Source organism: Bactrocera neohumeralis, chromosome 6 (assembly GCF_024586455.1).
Source record: "Bactrocera neohumeralis isolate Rockhampton chromosome 6, APGP_CSIRO_Bneo_wtdbg2-racon-allhic-juicebox.fasta_v2, whole genome shotgun sequence".
In the NCBI taxonomy this organism is placed as follows: domain Eukaryota; kingdom Metazoa; phylum Arthropoda; class Insecta; order Diptera; family Tephritidae; genus Bactrocera; species Bactrocera neohumeralis.
The window spans coordinates 28,772,617-28,788,961 of NC_065923.1; positions in this window are offsets into that span (position 1 = coordinate 28,772,617).

The window sequence follows — 16,345 nt, forward strand, 5'->3', positions numbered from 1 at the left end:
TAAGTTGGTTCAGGAATTTTTTATAATATTGACATCTTTGAGGGAAAGTTTTCCCAAAAAAATCTGTTCTTATCTTGTTTTTTTTTGGTTGAAAAAAAAACTTTTGTACAGTTCTAATTTTAGATATATTTTTTATTTTTGTTCACTAAAAAATGTTTTTTTTTTTTCAAAAGTCTGGCAACATCTTCATTAGTCATTGGGCGGCCTTGAAGTTTTTACGTAGTTTTGAAATGCTTTCTACTCTCTGAAGTTGGTTGTAAAATCAGAGATTTTGTTTCTTTTTCGGAGAGCACTCATTTCGAAACAGTTAAAGTTCAGTTTGAACACACACAAATTTATGTATTTCACAAAGTTTGCGCCTATTAAATCAATGAAATGAGCTAACCGCTCTCTTCGATACAAATTACTATATGGTTCCATCCATAGTCATAAATTTAAAAATTGTGTCCTCTTTTCTCGACGTTTTCAAGTTATTAGCCTCAGGTACCTTGCCGTTAACACCCTAGCAGCGGTATATGGCACCCCTTATGGCTGTTGGACCGTTGCTTGCTGTCAGTTGCAATTACTTCTACATGGTTTGTTTACACATAATTGGTATCTATTGTTTTTGTTGTGGCGGGTTGACAATATTTGGCCGGGAAAAATTTCGGGTCCGTTCCGGTTACGTAGATCCAACTGTCGTAAGAACGGCGCCTCCACGGTGGCCGCCTAGTTTCTCCTGTAAAATGAGTTTGGAACCAATTTTAGGTACTTACATACATACATACAGTAGAGGCCCGCTAATCCGGATCAATTAAAACCGGCCCCTATCCGGAATATAAGGAAATCCGGATTACCAAAGACATATCAGAACTATGTATTATGAAAAAATATTTATAAATTTCTGTGTGTTTATTATAACAAATAATACACATGTTCCAATAAAACAAAAAAAACTTAAACCAATAAAGCATAAAAGCGAATGTAGTGAATAATAAACATGTGATCCTTAGAGAATTTCTCCTTACAAGTAAAATGAGTTTGGAACCAATTTTAGGTACTTACATAGTACATATGTATAAGGATTTGAGCGTCATAGAGAGCTGCTGGTGTTTACCCGTGAGCGCCAGCTTCATTTCAAATTTGTTAGAATCTTCCTTTACACTTTTAACGTTCCATCCAGTTAGTAGGTACTACATTTACTTCAAGTAAAATGAAATTTTGACATGTGTTGCATTTTCTCGCGAACACTTTGACCTTCTCTGTCCTCTATCAAGGTAACCTGACCTAAATTGAGTTTAATGACGCGATTGCTTGATCATGTGCCAATTTAATTGCTAAAATATGCATTCCTACACAAGTACTTAAAGAAAAAACATGCATACCATACATATGTATGTACATAAGTACCTTCAGAATATAAGTAAATACATATGTACATACATATGTGTGTACGTAACGAGAAATATTTTTCCAATTAATGAAAGTAATTTCTTGAAACAACTACAATTTGTCTTCACCTGTGCGCCAACATGTTGGCAATTATCATATCAACAAACACGTACTTATGTCTGTCTGTTTATATGTATGTTTTGGTATGTGTATGCATGTTTGATTGTTGGTGCTAGCGATATTTACGCGTCACAATGCGATAAGCGACTGCTTGAGGTAGTTCCCAGACTTCGCGCAAGCAAGCACACCTCATATTACGTAAGTGTGCGTATGTGTGTGTTTGTAATCGCTACTCATCGCGCTGATCGTTCGCATAATTCGACGAAATATTGACAATTTGCATTCCGGTGCGACACACTCGGTATTTTACCCAATTCCGTTGAAAAGCAGTTAACTGACTGAATTCTCGTGAGTAGTCACACACACACACACACATACATATATAGTCTCAAATATGGTATATACAAACATACACTTATTAATTATTGGCATGAGTATTCTTAACCGTATGCATGTTTATACCTTGATAACGGTTTTTATTTTCTTTTTGCTTCACGCCTTTTTCATTTCTGCAAATTATCGATAAAAAATATCTTGATTAACCGAATCAACAATAACAAGTTAAATCATCGCTCAGCAATGCCCCACATAACGCGTAACTTTTCGAGTCCAAAGCGAAAACAGCACTCACAGAAATCAATTATCCATATTTTTTGGGTTTTTTCCTTTTTATTTTTCGCTTCTTTTTTTTGTTGGCCACCAATTGCGGCCTTATTTGTCATACCTGTGGAAAATTTTACAAAAATCATCGAAAAAAAGGAAAATTAAACAGAGCAAAAGAGAAGTGTAAACAACGCGGCTGATAAAGTGTGAAAAACAAGCCTCTGTACGTTGCACCCGTCAATGCAGGGTTTATCGCTACCCGTCATCTAGCGGGTTAAGCATTAGCCACCGAACGCAGTCAAATCGGTTAGGTGGAGTTTTTCTGAGTTTCGAACAGCATGATAAAGAGAGATTCAACAGAATTTTCTTTAGTTGGACCCCATAAACGAAATTTCATTCAGTCTTACCCAAACAGATCTGCTCGGTTAGATCTACGAAACTACGGCCCTTTGTCGAATAAACGCCGGCTAAATTCCAGTAACGTAGCACGGGCTGTAGATTGTCCAAAGTCGTTGCTGTAATACTTGAACTCGAGAGAGAGATCAACTATCGACCCATACCGATATTTCAGTACATACTTAGTAGGATCGGTGAGGAACTTTCGGTTAGTCATTCGCTCAAACTTAGCATAAAACAGACTTCAACAGTAAACTGCACAGAAAAATGAAATTAATTTCCTTCCATGAACAATATACCGAAGCTTTATGAGAGTTCATTATTCGGCTTTGTTAGAAGTTATAAATTGGTATCGCTCAGCTGAAAGCTATTACTCCACTCTAGTGTCTTCAAACTTGGCATAAAACAGATTCCACTGGTAATCTGTACTCAGAATATTAAGTAAAATTTTTGATGGCTACCTGCCGTGCTGTCGTAGTGTATTATTGAGTGAAAGAAATTTTACTTATTTTGATATACTATAGTTATAATTTGATTCCGATTAGCTGACAGTTATGTCATTTTTGGTTCACACTTCTTTAAGAATATATTCTGGATAGATAGCTATATCCCATATGTAGCTAGATATACCCTATATCGGGATTCATGAAATGTTCAATGCTCGAAAGAAAAACAATCGAGGCGAACTTATTTCATAATAATTTAGCGGTTTAGGTATATTTCTTGTCAAAACTCTGTTGGAAAATAAGATGACAGCCGTTTTGCTAAGGTTAGATGGCTCATTCTTAAGCAAAACCGCCTTGTTATGTACAGCCTTTTGTGAAGCCATAGAAAATCAGCTATCTATCAGCAAAAATGTCCTAAACTTATCACAAATCTGCTTAGGTTTTTTATTTGTATTTTATCTGGATCTCTAAAAGTATGAAATACAAGGTACTTTTGCATTAATCTGAAAAAAGCGAGACATTCCAGGAGGAAATGTCGAGATGATTCTATTTCATCTTCTGCCAAACAGCTGCTGCAGCTGACATCCGGTAAGATGTTCAATCTTACTGTATGGATCATGATCAGACAGTGTTCACTTTTAACTCCTACAATCATTGAAATTGATCTTGCTGAGAGCGAAGAGTTCCCTAGACCTCTTCCGATTTATTCTGGGACAGCTGAACCTTGCGACTGCGCAGCTGCTGGTAATCAGCCAAAACTTGCTGAGCTGGTCTGAGATCCAACAGTCCAGTAGTCACAAGAAGTCAACTCAGAAGCCCGTTTCCATTTTGCAGTTATTAAGACTTAAGTGGACTCATTAGCCTCACAGTTTCCTGCAATACCGCCGTGGCCAGGCACCCAAACCAGTCTAATCATAAAAAGGTTCGATACTACAGATAAGGAGTCTACAGATCCCTTCACTAATCTTATCGCACAGTCAGCGAATTTAAGGCTATTATCACTGCTCTACGATCGGAGTGAGTAGTCACCGCTCAGAAGGAGGCTGTGCTCCAGAACAGTAGATCTGCTGCTAACTTTATACCAACCAGCTCGGCTTGAAAAATGTTGCAGCGGTCAGGAAGCATAAAACCGGAGCTGAAGGAAACTTCCCAACAATGTATTCCTCCACCTAACCTCTCCGCAAGCTTCAATCCAATTGTAAAGCAGCTCTCCTCGAGCGGGTTTTTCCCTCCCATGCCTGCCTCGAAGGTATCTGAGCAGAAAAACATTAGCCAGGGCTGGTCTCTTCGGCCTGGTAATCCAAGTATTTTGGAATGAAAACAAAGTTTGCGAGGATTTTAGAGTGCCTAGGCTCGTAATCATCTAAGTTCCCAGATTATCTGAGCCTGAATTAAAATTTCCAAAAATTTTTAGAGGTAATGGAGATGCGGACCTAGTAGAGACTTCCGAAGTGAAAGTTAGTCCAATAGGCGATGTCGGATATACAGACGTCTGAAGAAAGGGCGAACTATACGCCAACATAAAGTTTCGTAAATCATAAAAACACCAAATTGCGGCCATCATTGTCGTCTTATGACGTTATGACGTAAGAATTCTCAGAACTCGCAATGAATTTCATCAACTCTCGAAATATTCCGCCGAAAAACAATTCCCAAATTACCTGCAGTCATACCGAAGTACTTATAGTCGTAAACACATACATACATACATATGTGTGTGTGTTTGTATGGAAATTTCACCAGAAAGCGATGACGTGTCACCTGTTTATTTTGTTTACAATTTACCGCTACATTTCATTGCCGGCACAGTTGGCAAAGTGGCCGCTTCTAGAATGCGCCAGCCACTTGAGGGCATACAAAAACTCATTTGGTGGGGTTGCCGTCAGGGCTCAAATGTCATTTTTGTTGTTTTTTGTTGTTTTTGTTATTCGCATTTGGTTGATAATTTGGTTGTTTTGCAATTATTTTTGTTTTTGTGTGTTTTTTCACAATCGTTTATCTGTTGTTTATTTGCAGCTTTCTAACAACAACAACAAAGAGAGCAATAATAATCAGAGTTGTTGTTGTTGCCATTTCAATTCAGTATAATGATTGTGAGCAATTATTGCTTGTTTACATCTCTGTGATGATATTTGCTTGTTGTTGCTTTTGTTATTATCAAATTTGAGATTTGTTTACCCCAAGTAGCAACAACAACAATAACGACTCATCGTATATACAGGTCATTGCTACTACTATACTAGTCAACTGCTGTTGTTTTCATTGTTGTTGTTTTCTTAGCGTTAAGTGATTTCTGTAAAAATCGTTGTTGTTGTTGTTTATACTTTATTACACCAATTTTTCTGCCGCTGTCAGCCAAATTTAGCAATGGCATTGGCGCTTGCTGTTTATGCGCCACTTTCTGACCAGCGATTGCTTTCGCCCTGCTTCTTCTTCTTCTTCTCTCCCCTTTGCACGCCTCTTCTCCTCACTGCTGCCATTTGCAGTTTGCACGCTCGTGCGTTGCATTTTTTTCTTGTTTTTGTAGCATTGAACATTCAACAAAATGCCGTTTGACGCATTTGCATATTTTTATTAATTTATTTCGCGTTGTTGTTGTACTTGTTGTTGTCCTCTTTCGCTAATTTAACACATTAATCGCATAAATCTCGAAACTACGCAGTTTTCATCATTTTAATGTCTGCTGGTTGTTGTTGATGTTTTTATTGTTGTTGTTGTTGTTGGTGCTGCTGACGTTAATATTGCAATTTTGCTCTGTGGAATGACACTTTTTCAAACTCTTATTCTTCTTCATTTAAAAATTTCATAGCGCTAATTAACTAAATATTATAATACAAAAACAATAGCAAAACAACAACAGCAAAACAAAACTGCAAAAACTTTTTGTTTTGAAATTTTGCGCGCACAAAAATCTGCGAAATTCGTGTCTGTCGAGGCGGTTAAACAAATGTTGAGAATGTGTGTGTGTCTGTGTGTGTTCGCGTGTGTCGCTTATACCAAAAACACGCTCTAAATGATATGCAAAAATTTTGCGAAAATTCGATAAGAAGTTAATTTATGGTGAGAAGGTCACCGCTTTGGCCTCCACATTCGTTTGCGTAAAAGTTCAAAATTTTGCGAAATTGCGCGTTTTCTTTGTTTGGAAGCGCTGCAAGTGTAAAAAGTCAACAACAACATGTGTGCATATTTTTTGTTTTTTTTTTTGTTGTTGTTGAAATTACAAGCACGTTGGCGACATTTTTGCGATTGCTGCGCCAATTTCAGACCGACTTGCAGCGTCTGCGACACGTGACTAACCAAAATATTACAAGTATAGGCCTTGCAGTCTGCGTTTCTTGAAAAACGCTTAAGCGCCTCTAAATATTATCCTTTTCATGCAAACACTCTCTGAGACTGTGTTGCATTCAACTAACACAGCTTTCCCCAAACCGTTGACCAAGCGGTCTCGGAAAACGAGAGCGGCAGCTGTTTTATGTCAAGCCAAGGGATGTGGCAGATTGAAAACCCGGGCACTATTTAGTTAAGTTAGATAAAGTCAGATAGCTGATCCCTTGGCACGGTGAGAGGGTCACACTTAGCATTTATGTTCGGTTCTTTGTGAAGTCAGACGAAAACCACAAGAGTTTTGATATAAGCCATCGGTAAAAGTCCCCGAATCTATCACAAATCTTCTTATGTGTTTTATTTTTATTTTCGCTATTTCACCTGGATGTCTAAAAGTATGAGATCCGAGGTGTTTTTGCCTTGATCTGACAAAAGTGGATATTCGAAGAGGAAATGTTAAATGATTCGATTCAATCTTCTACCAAACACCTGATGCAGCTGACATGTACAATCTTACTGCATGAATCCTGACCGGAACTTCTACAACCATTGAAAGGTAGAACTTGCGGAGAGGCGAAGAGCTCCGTAGAGCTCTACCGGATTACTCTGGGCCAGGAAAACCTTGTGAATGCACAGCTCCTGGTGGTTTACCAACGATTGCGCAGCTGGACTGAAGCCCAACAGTCAAGTAATGAACAACAAGAGGCCAACAGAGCTCCTTCCCGTTCCCATTTTGTAGTTATTGAGACTGAAGTAGCCATCTTGCTCAGTGATATAGTTTCCTGCAATACCGCTGTAGGCAAGCACACAAACTAGTCTAATCAAAAAATAACTCGATTCCCTAGACATCGCTTCACTGGCCTTGAGTGCAGAGTCAGCGAACTTAGTACTTAAGTATGTACTTGTATCGCTGTCCTACTTCCGGAGTGGATAGTCACCACTATGCTGCGATCCGAAGATCTACTGCTAACTTTATGGCGTCCAATCCGCTAGGAAGACACAAGCAAGCTTTAATCCATACGTAAACAAGCTTACCGCCCCTCCCCTACAGCGAGTGCCTTTCAGCTATATTTTCTTAATTTCAATCTGATCTGTGATCTAACCTAGTTACCTGTGGAGATGCAAAGCTCATACAACCATTTTACAGCTGAGGCCATCTCACCGCATTACCCACATGAACTCATATCATAAAGCCAAAGTACATTACGGACCTCTGAAACATAATTTTTAATAGAGTTTTTTGAAAGTACCGCCTTATACATAAAAAGTTGAATCATATTGAAGAGCTCGAAAGATACTACCCTTTTATCATCGAAAACCTAATTTTATTCCAAGAGTAGTACGTCAAGCATTTTACTGACGAGTTTGCAGATTTCTTCATTTCCTACAGCTCTCTATAGTTACTACCGATTTGGCTTTACTTTATATGAGGAAAGTATGGTCGACTTCTAGAACTACTTTCATAAGTTTTGGAAACTGTCTCGCCAGTCTGAGAAGTTGTATATAAAGTAATTATAAATAAGATTATAAGAAAAGATGACTTAGTACCCTTCCCTTTGACTAGCCGAACATTTTCTTTACTAAGTTCAAAAAGAACTTTATATAATATAGGTTTTACATATTTATGGGGCAAATCTTTCAACCCGAGGTTAACATTAATTTTGCGGATTATATAAATTTCAAATAGAGAAAAATGTCTGGAGAGGTCTTCAATATCATAGATAATATTTTAATTCCTCTATTCTACGATATACATAGAGGGCAAAAGGCTATCATAATGTTGAAAGTGGTCGGTATTTCTTAAAATCATGTGTTGAATATTCAGAGTAAAGGAGTGTGTAACCTATTTCGGGGGGTCTCAGGTTATTCATCTTCTTTTTTATTCGCGTAGACACAGCTTACGCGGTTATAGCCGAGTTAACAACAGCGCGCCAGTCGTTTCTTCTTTTTGCAATGTGGCGCCACTGTTGGTAATTTTTAATTGGGGACGTTTTTGACGTGGCGATTCTCAAATGCAGCGCACAACCCTTAGAAGGATGGAAGGGATGGTTCGCCTTCTCACTTTAGCTCGCCTTCAAACGGATGTTCTTAGGCTACCCGGAGGATACTTGGTCTAAAACCGGAAGTCGTGAGCTGCTTGAGTAATATGTAAAAGAATCATTTCTATCCACTCCCAAGTGAATGGCGATCAGAGAAATTTTCTCACTTGCGTGAACAAGATATGCTCCATTGTTTCCCTGGTGCTTTGCTCTAGACATTTCCTGCAGTCTTCTCGATCTGTCAGCCCCATTCTGTGAAATTGCTTTGAATGTTCTTTTAGTCTTATTTGAGTTAAAAATTTGATAACTATATACGAACAAAAATTATTTGGGGTTCTCAAGTTAGAACTTTTTATATAATGGTTATTAGTAGATGCCATCAATCAGTTCTGTCTTTTTTGTAACATGTTCCTTATCTTATGTCATGGTTCTTCTTCGAAGAAAAAATCATCACTATATATAGCCGTAAGTGTGTTAAATCCCGTTTTAGAGCGATAATAACGGTGTAATTATAATTGAATATCATTTTTTTATGATACAGTAAATATATCGAAGGTAAACGACAATTGATTGATCAGTTGGTTCATTTGATTGATTGCTTATAAGCCCTTAAGCCGCTAGACATACATACAAATATATTCGAATATATTTCCGTAAACAACAAAGCTACAGCTGACGCCACCCGGAACAGGTGAACCAATATAAGAAATTGAATCTAAAAGAATGTCGTTTTGAAATTCCGATAAGACAGCTTAAAGTTCTAGGTTTTTTTTTTTTTGTATACAAAAAAGTAAGTGGGGTCGATTCATAAACTGTATGTATGTTTGTGTGTATAGTAATATTCGTTGGTTGGTTGGTTGCTCGGTATTATTATTTTCGAGCACTAAAGAGCAATAGCTTTGCTAATAAAAAACAATGAGGTAGCCAAGATTACAGAATGTGAAAGTGAGAGAGAATGAGCGAACAAGAATGAAAGATTTCAATTTGTAGTTTGCAGTTGAATGCAATTTCCGAAATGGTGGTTATGAGTTGCCAAGTCTCTTACTTATAAGAGTGAGGGTTTGAAAAGTGCTCTTTGAAGAGTTGGCTATTGGCTAATCGAGGAGCATAAGGTATTTATTTTTTACAAAAAAAAAATATATCTGAACTCCTTAATAGTTGAGACCTAAAGTAAAGGAGTAGATGGGAAGCAATAATGTAGAGGCTTGGCCTAAATACCCAACTTCGGTCTAAGCACTTTATAGAAGTTCCCAAAACAAGTTCGAATCTGGAAAGATCATAATCACATTGAAGTACGAGTATTCATGACAGCCGTTCTTATATAAAGGGTGATCCATTTCGATGTTCCCAATTTTTTTTTAAGAAAAAACACAGAAACTTCAAATTTAATTGGGAATGTTTATTATCGTTCGAAAGAACATCCTTTGGGATTTATTATTTGAAGATTATCTCTTTCAAATTTTGGTCGTGGCTACGTTTCTGATTATCCATCCGTTGAGTCTAATTTTCTATTACTCGTTCGAGCATTTCGACTGGTAACTGATTAATGACACGCGTGATTTTTCGCTCCAAGGCCGGAATACATATCCCTACAGAAAAGAGTCTAACGGTGTCATTTGACAAGATCTTGGTGGCCAATCGACCGGCCCGAACCGTGAATTATCTGCTCACCGAAGTGTTCTCTCAATAAATCCATTGATTGTTGCGATGTGTGGGAGGTGGCGCCTACTTGTTGAAACCAAATGTCCCCGACGTTAAGAGGTTCAATTTCAGGCATCAAAAAGTCGGTTATAACGGTGCGATAATGGTCGCCATTGACGTTTACGTTCTCAACGGCATCATTTTTGAAGAAATATGGACCGATGATTTCACTGACCCGCAAATCACACCAAACTGTTGTTTCTTTTGGATGAAATCGCCCTTCGTCCCAAACGCGGCAATTTTGCTTGTTTACATACCCATTGAGCCAGAAATGGCACTCAACACTGAAAAAAAATTGTCTCGGAAACGTCGGATCTTCTAGAACTTTTCAAGTGGCCATAGAGGGAAACGATGTAGCTTAGAAAGATCGAGCAGCTTGAGGTCTTGAAAAAGCTGTATTTTGTACGCTTTCAAATTAAGATCTCGACGTAAAATGCGCCAAGACGTTCCATACGTTAGTCCGAGTTACTGAAACCTACAGTGGAATGTCTTACAAGTATTTCGCAAATCAACAACCACCATCTGCACCACTTCTGAAACCATATTTCCATGCTTGCTACGCTCTAGACTCTTCCATTGCACCGTCGTTCGTTCGACGTGGCAACGCTCGGTGGCCAATCAATGTTGCCTGCCACTTCTGCAAATATTATATTTCGCATTTGTTTGCATTGCGTGCAACGGCAAAACTTAACGATTTTATGAACAATGAGCAGAAGGTAGTTTTCACAATCTCAATCCTTGCCAACGGGAAATTTGCTCGAGCAGGCTGCAGACCGAAGCCGAAGCTGAAACTGTAGCCAACGGCAGTTGCAAGTGCGCTGCACTCCAAGCGTCTTTTTGCGAATAGGTAGGTATGCGTGTGTCGCGGCATGTGTACCCATCCAATGTGGCACGTGGCAAGAAGTGACTTCCTCGCAGTTCAAGGCCTGCTTAACCGAGCACACGCCAAAGCTGAAAATCCTTTGTATACCGGGGAAGCCAGCGCGCGCGTGCAATGACATTTTCACATTGACACATTATTGGTTATTGTGGATTACTATTTCGCTGCTACAACAACAATTGTTTTCCAATTTAATAGCAACAACAAGATGGCAGTAGTTGAACCTGCAGTGTGCGGTGCTGCTTGCTAACGCGGTGCCAATAACAAGCAGCTCGACCGGCACAACAGCGTGGCAAAACCGAAAATAATTGCTAGGGAGGCAGCAAGGAGCTCGTGGAACTTTCGAAATTAATGCGATAGTCTGTGTGTGTGTATGTGTGCGTGTCGCCTTTTGTTGGAAATACAGCCGTTGCGATTTAGTGTCGGAAGTCTGTTTAAAATTCCGACTTGTCCACGTTGCTGAGGTGAAACGAGCCGCAATAAACGAGTCGAATCACATTCACCAACAACAAGCAAAATCGAAATGAAGTCCGAAGTCCATAGCGTTGTTGTTGTTCTCCATTGCAGTTGTATTATTATTGTTGTTGCATGTTTCTGGAGTATGCTTGTCGAGTTAATTTTCTGCCATTTTGCTAATATTTGCTCTCCTTTTATTTGGTTTGATTCGTATGTATTTGGTTTTGTGTTCGGAAATTGGCAAAGACTGAAAAGTGCTCTCGAGTTGTACAATACAAAAATGTCATGGAATTGGTTGAACAGCGCATTTGTGGTGGAAAACGTTCTCGCACACGTTAAGTTTTATGAGAGAATGGCTACCTAAAAGTAAAGGTTGAAAAGGCGTTTGAGCTCAGACTGCGATGGTTAGTCTCAAAAAGAGGTGGCTACCGATTTTCTAAATTTAGTTAAGGTCTTAATTTACAAACGTTCTTTCCTGAAGAAGAGAAGAGAAGCATTGAAGTGAAATATCTTCTACAATCATCTGATATCTGTAGATTAGATGACTCATCTCCCGATGGATTTTGTCGTCGGAGATGAGTCCTTAGACTTTTACGGTTTTCCTTAATCGCCACTTCCCCAAAGTGTAAGTTTGGAGTTACAATACAATATCTATTTTTTTAGTAGCATTAGTGAGCTGTACGATCCGACCTTGTTCTCGATTTGTTCTTCAGGAGAAAAGGAGACACTAAATTATCTTGTATTTTAACAATATTTGCAAGCTATAGGATATGTTATGGTTCTGAACTAGTGCATTCTTTTTCTTCTGAACTTCTCTTCTTCTTCGCGTTGAAAGCTTCTTGCTTAGCTTAATGCATTGCCTGAAGCATTTAGAGTCTTTCTCTCAAAATTTCTACGAAGGAAGGTTTCAAAACCGGAGAATACTCATGTAGGGCCCAAAGTGTTGATCTAGTGGATGATGCTCAGGTCATACTGAAGTTATTGAAGGAACACTTCTCCAGCCTTCTGAACGGCAGTGGAAGTGTAACTTCTGGAGATGCCGAACCTGATTCCCCAATCGATGACGATGAAATAGATGTTCCATTGCCCGACGACTATGATGAGGTTCGAATAGCTTGAAGAACACCAAAGCTCCACGGGCTTTGCAGGATATAGTCGGATGAAAGCATGCTCGTCGTTTGGAACCGAAGTACTTGTATGCTCTGCCCAATCCACTGTAGGAGAGTCGCATAATAGGTCTTATCGAGCGTAGTGTGTGAAAGACTGAAGCCCACCGACAACAAACTGATTGGTCCTTATCAGTGCGGCTTTAGACCTCGAAAATCTACAATCAATCAGATTTTTACCATGCCAACGAACTTTTGAGTATTTTCTTTGTGGAAAAAAATAGCGATAATCTTCAACAAAAAGAGAGGGAGAGAGAGCCAGATCATATGGTTGAGGCTGAGAAATGAATCATTGGAATCTAAGGATAGTTGTTGTTGCATTGTCTCCTGAAATGAGGATATTAAATAGAATTTTTTTTTACCAAGTCAAGGAAAAATACTGATGATAGGGTTGCCATCTATCAGAAGAATAAACCAAAGGAGCAACAACTATTAAATGTTTATCAAACAATCAGCCCTCCGGAAAGTATTCAGCAAGGTATTAATTAAAAAATGCACACTTTAAAATAGAGTTGCCACCTACAGAAAAAATGTAAAACTGAGCAAGATTTTACAAGTATTGTATAAAATTTTACTAGTTTAAATGCATCTATAGAAAAAAATTTCGTATTAAAATTTTTTTTCTTTTGAAATGGAGTTGCCACGTGTTGAAGAAAGTAAAACTGATTAATACCTTACAAATTGTGAGCCAAACTTTGAGAGTTCAAGTGATACAAATCGACTTGCATAGGAAAAAATATTAGAGGGTAGGGTTGCCACATAATTAAAAATTTAAAAACTGAGAAAATGTTGCAAAATGATAAAACTCTTCATTTCACTAAAAAAAAAAAAAAATATTTAAAAAACTATACGTTTGCTCCGAAAATATTAAAAAAAATAGTATTTAAAAATTTTTAGCGAATACAGTTGTTTTAGGACATTTTTAAAGAATAAAATTCCAATTTAAATTAAATGCTTAGGTTTCTTTACCTGAAATAGAACCGAAAAAAAAATAAATTTTGCAAATTATTGTCATCTTTGACCACCGTGCGATGCCGTTCCATTTATGGCATTGCATATTTACAAACTTCATTTGAACAATTTAATATCACGTCACAACTGGATCTTAACTACGTCAGCTGTTCATATGTATGTGTGTGTATTTCAATATATGTAGATGCATTAATGTCTATTTGTAAACTAGTACAGAGCATCCATTCAAAAATATCACAAAAGGCACCTGAGCTGGCTCGGAACTATTTGAAAAATTATGTATGTATGTATGTATGTACATATGTATGTACTTAAACGTATGTGTGTATATTTTTCAATGACGGTGGACATAAACGGATACACATATATACAAATTTACATACATATGTACAAACTCATACCTAAACGCATATTCTTACAACAGTTGTCATAGCCGCTTGTTTGTATGCCAATTTAAAAATATTTGCTTATATTTTGTTTTATTGACTTTTTTTGTCACTTTTCTACTTGCGTCATTTAAAATACTCATACGTAGCAATCTTTGATCGAATTGAGCAAGTCAAGCGTTAGTTTAGGTAGTTTTTATACCCTGAACTCTGTATTTAGTTTGCAACGAAGTTTGTAACACCCAGAAAGAAACAACATCCGAAATACATATTTTTCGTACCGTTCAAAACAATGGGTTTTCAGTACCAATTGGTAGTGTGGAATGGACACACTGACCACCTTGGTAGGATTCGAGGCCCATCTGATACCTCTGCCGTGCTTTAGGTGCGGCACCCAGTTGCAATGCAACTATACATCGAACTGACAAAATGTCAATCTTACCCGCTTTTGGGTATAAACCACAACCACCACGATACTCCCCGAAGGGTCAGTCCGCATGGGCAGATTACAGCGAACTCCAAGAGCTCCTGCTTCCCCTGGTATCAGAATTAAGACTCCGATTAGACTTCATAGCCGAAACTACTACCAATTGATACAGCTCGGAACTAGTGGACATGGGTTGGACCGCATACACACACCACTCATACAAAAAACTATCATTAAATCTTTGTTAAACGCCTTCGCAGATTAAACAACACACGCGCATACGACTCTTAACAGTTCGGCATTCAGACTAAACTTCCATCAGTCCAGCTTATCACCCAAATACATCGAGCATTCTGCAATAACATGCACCCAATCCTCGACCCGCGCCCCACACAAATATCTCTACCTGTCAGATAGGTGCTTCTGATGCGAAAATGCTTTCAGGGGCCTTTGGCCCGTAAGCAGAAAACCCAGACTCAAACAGCATCTGAAGTTTCAGACAGAATCTTAAGTCTGGTCTGGGTTACCCTCAACAAACATAACGTCCCAGATGTACCTGTAAGCCACCCGACCGTTAAAACTTTTGTCCAAACGGTCTTGCCAAATGCACCTGACCCTATCATCTAGAAGCTCCTTAGATATCCCTCCCTCTCCACGTAATCATCGAAAATCCAATCATTGCGCTGCAATGACACACTCAAGCCCCTTCTTAGCCTGAATGCAACAGCACGCTGTATGACAATCAGGTCAAGAATGGGTGCACCTAACAAGCATCAAAGAAAGTACAAACGGCCATAGCTGTTAGAGTGAATTCCTGCGTCAGGATTAATGGCGCTAGTCTAACTTATCAGCAGTCCAGAAGGTAAACCGGGAGGCAATCTAAAGTAGATTTGAGTTCCAATTTGAGTTGATTCAACATGGTTTGTCCGTCGTACCAGTGTGTCAGTTTTTGAGAAATCGTTCTGAAACTTTGCGTATGTTCTTTTTACCCCAAGAAGCTGTTCCATTGTTTGAACTACCGATATACTGTTAGCTGTCATACAAATTGACCGATCTAAATCAAGCGCTTGTATGGAAAACATTTTTATTTGACGAGATATCCTCGCGAAATTTGACTTTGATTGTTGTCAAAAGCAACGGTATAGTCTCCGAACAAATTTTTCGAATTGGTCCACTGTATCAAATAGCTACCATACTCGTATAAACTGAACGATCAAAATCAGGCTGAGGATCGTTTAAGTGCTTTTATGCTATAAGAAATGCACCAGTGAAGTGTATTATAGCTTCGGTGCAGTCGAAGTCAACTTTTTTTCTAGTTTCTTAATTATGTAATATGATTAATGAAACTACTTGCTTCTACTAAAACAAATATATATAAACAAAACCAAATAATTGCCTAAATTCGAGCCACTTTTTCGGGCCCTTACACAAGTAAGCAGACGGAAGTGGTACTTTTTATTTCATTACTATTAGTTTTGTTATTGCTTTTTTATGTTTATCAACATATTATATCAATATAATAAGCATTCAGGAAGTATTATTTGTTGTAAGTTTTTTATTTATTTTAATGGAAATTTTTCTTTATTTAATTTCATTTGAAACGACACTTTCTACAAATTTTGTTGTTGTAGCAGTAAGCTGTACGTTTCAGTTTACCCTTTTCCGTAAATAAAAAAACAAAATATTTGAACAAAACTCATTGCAAATTGACGTCAATAAATTTTGTGCTACGGGGCAATATTCAGAATTTAGCACAATAAAATTGTTTATTTACACACGCACACGGATATCTACAGTGCACACCACCTGCGAAGCATACATACATACATACATACACATTCATACATATGTTTTCAACTGTGTACACGCGTGCCCTCTTTCCGAGATAATTTGTTTTTACGGCGATCAAAGGTGTTTTGACAACATATGACGATAAATAAATATCATAGACGAGGTATAATGGGGTGCTAAGAAGGCGCCAACCAAAAGCCGTTAAATTAATTGCCTACACAGACGGCCTTATTGTGGTAGCACTGGCTAAACAGCTACATAGATGAC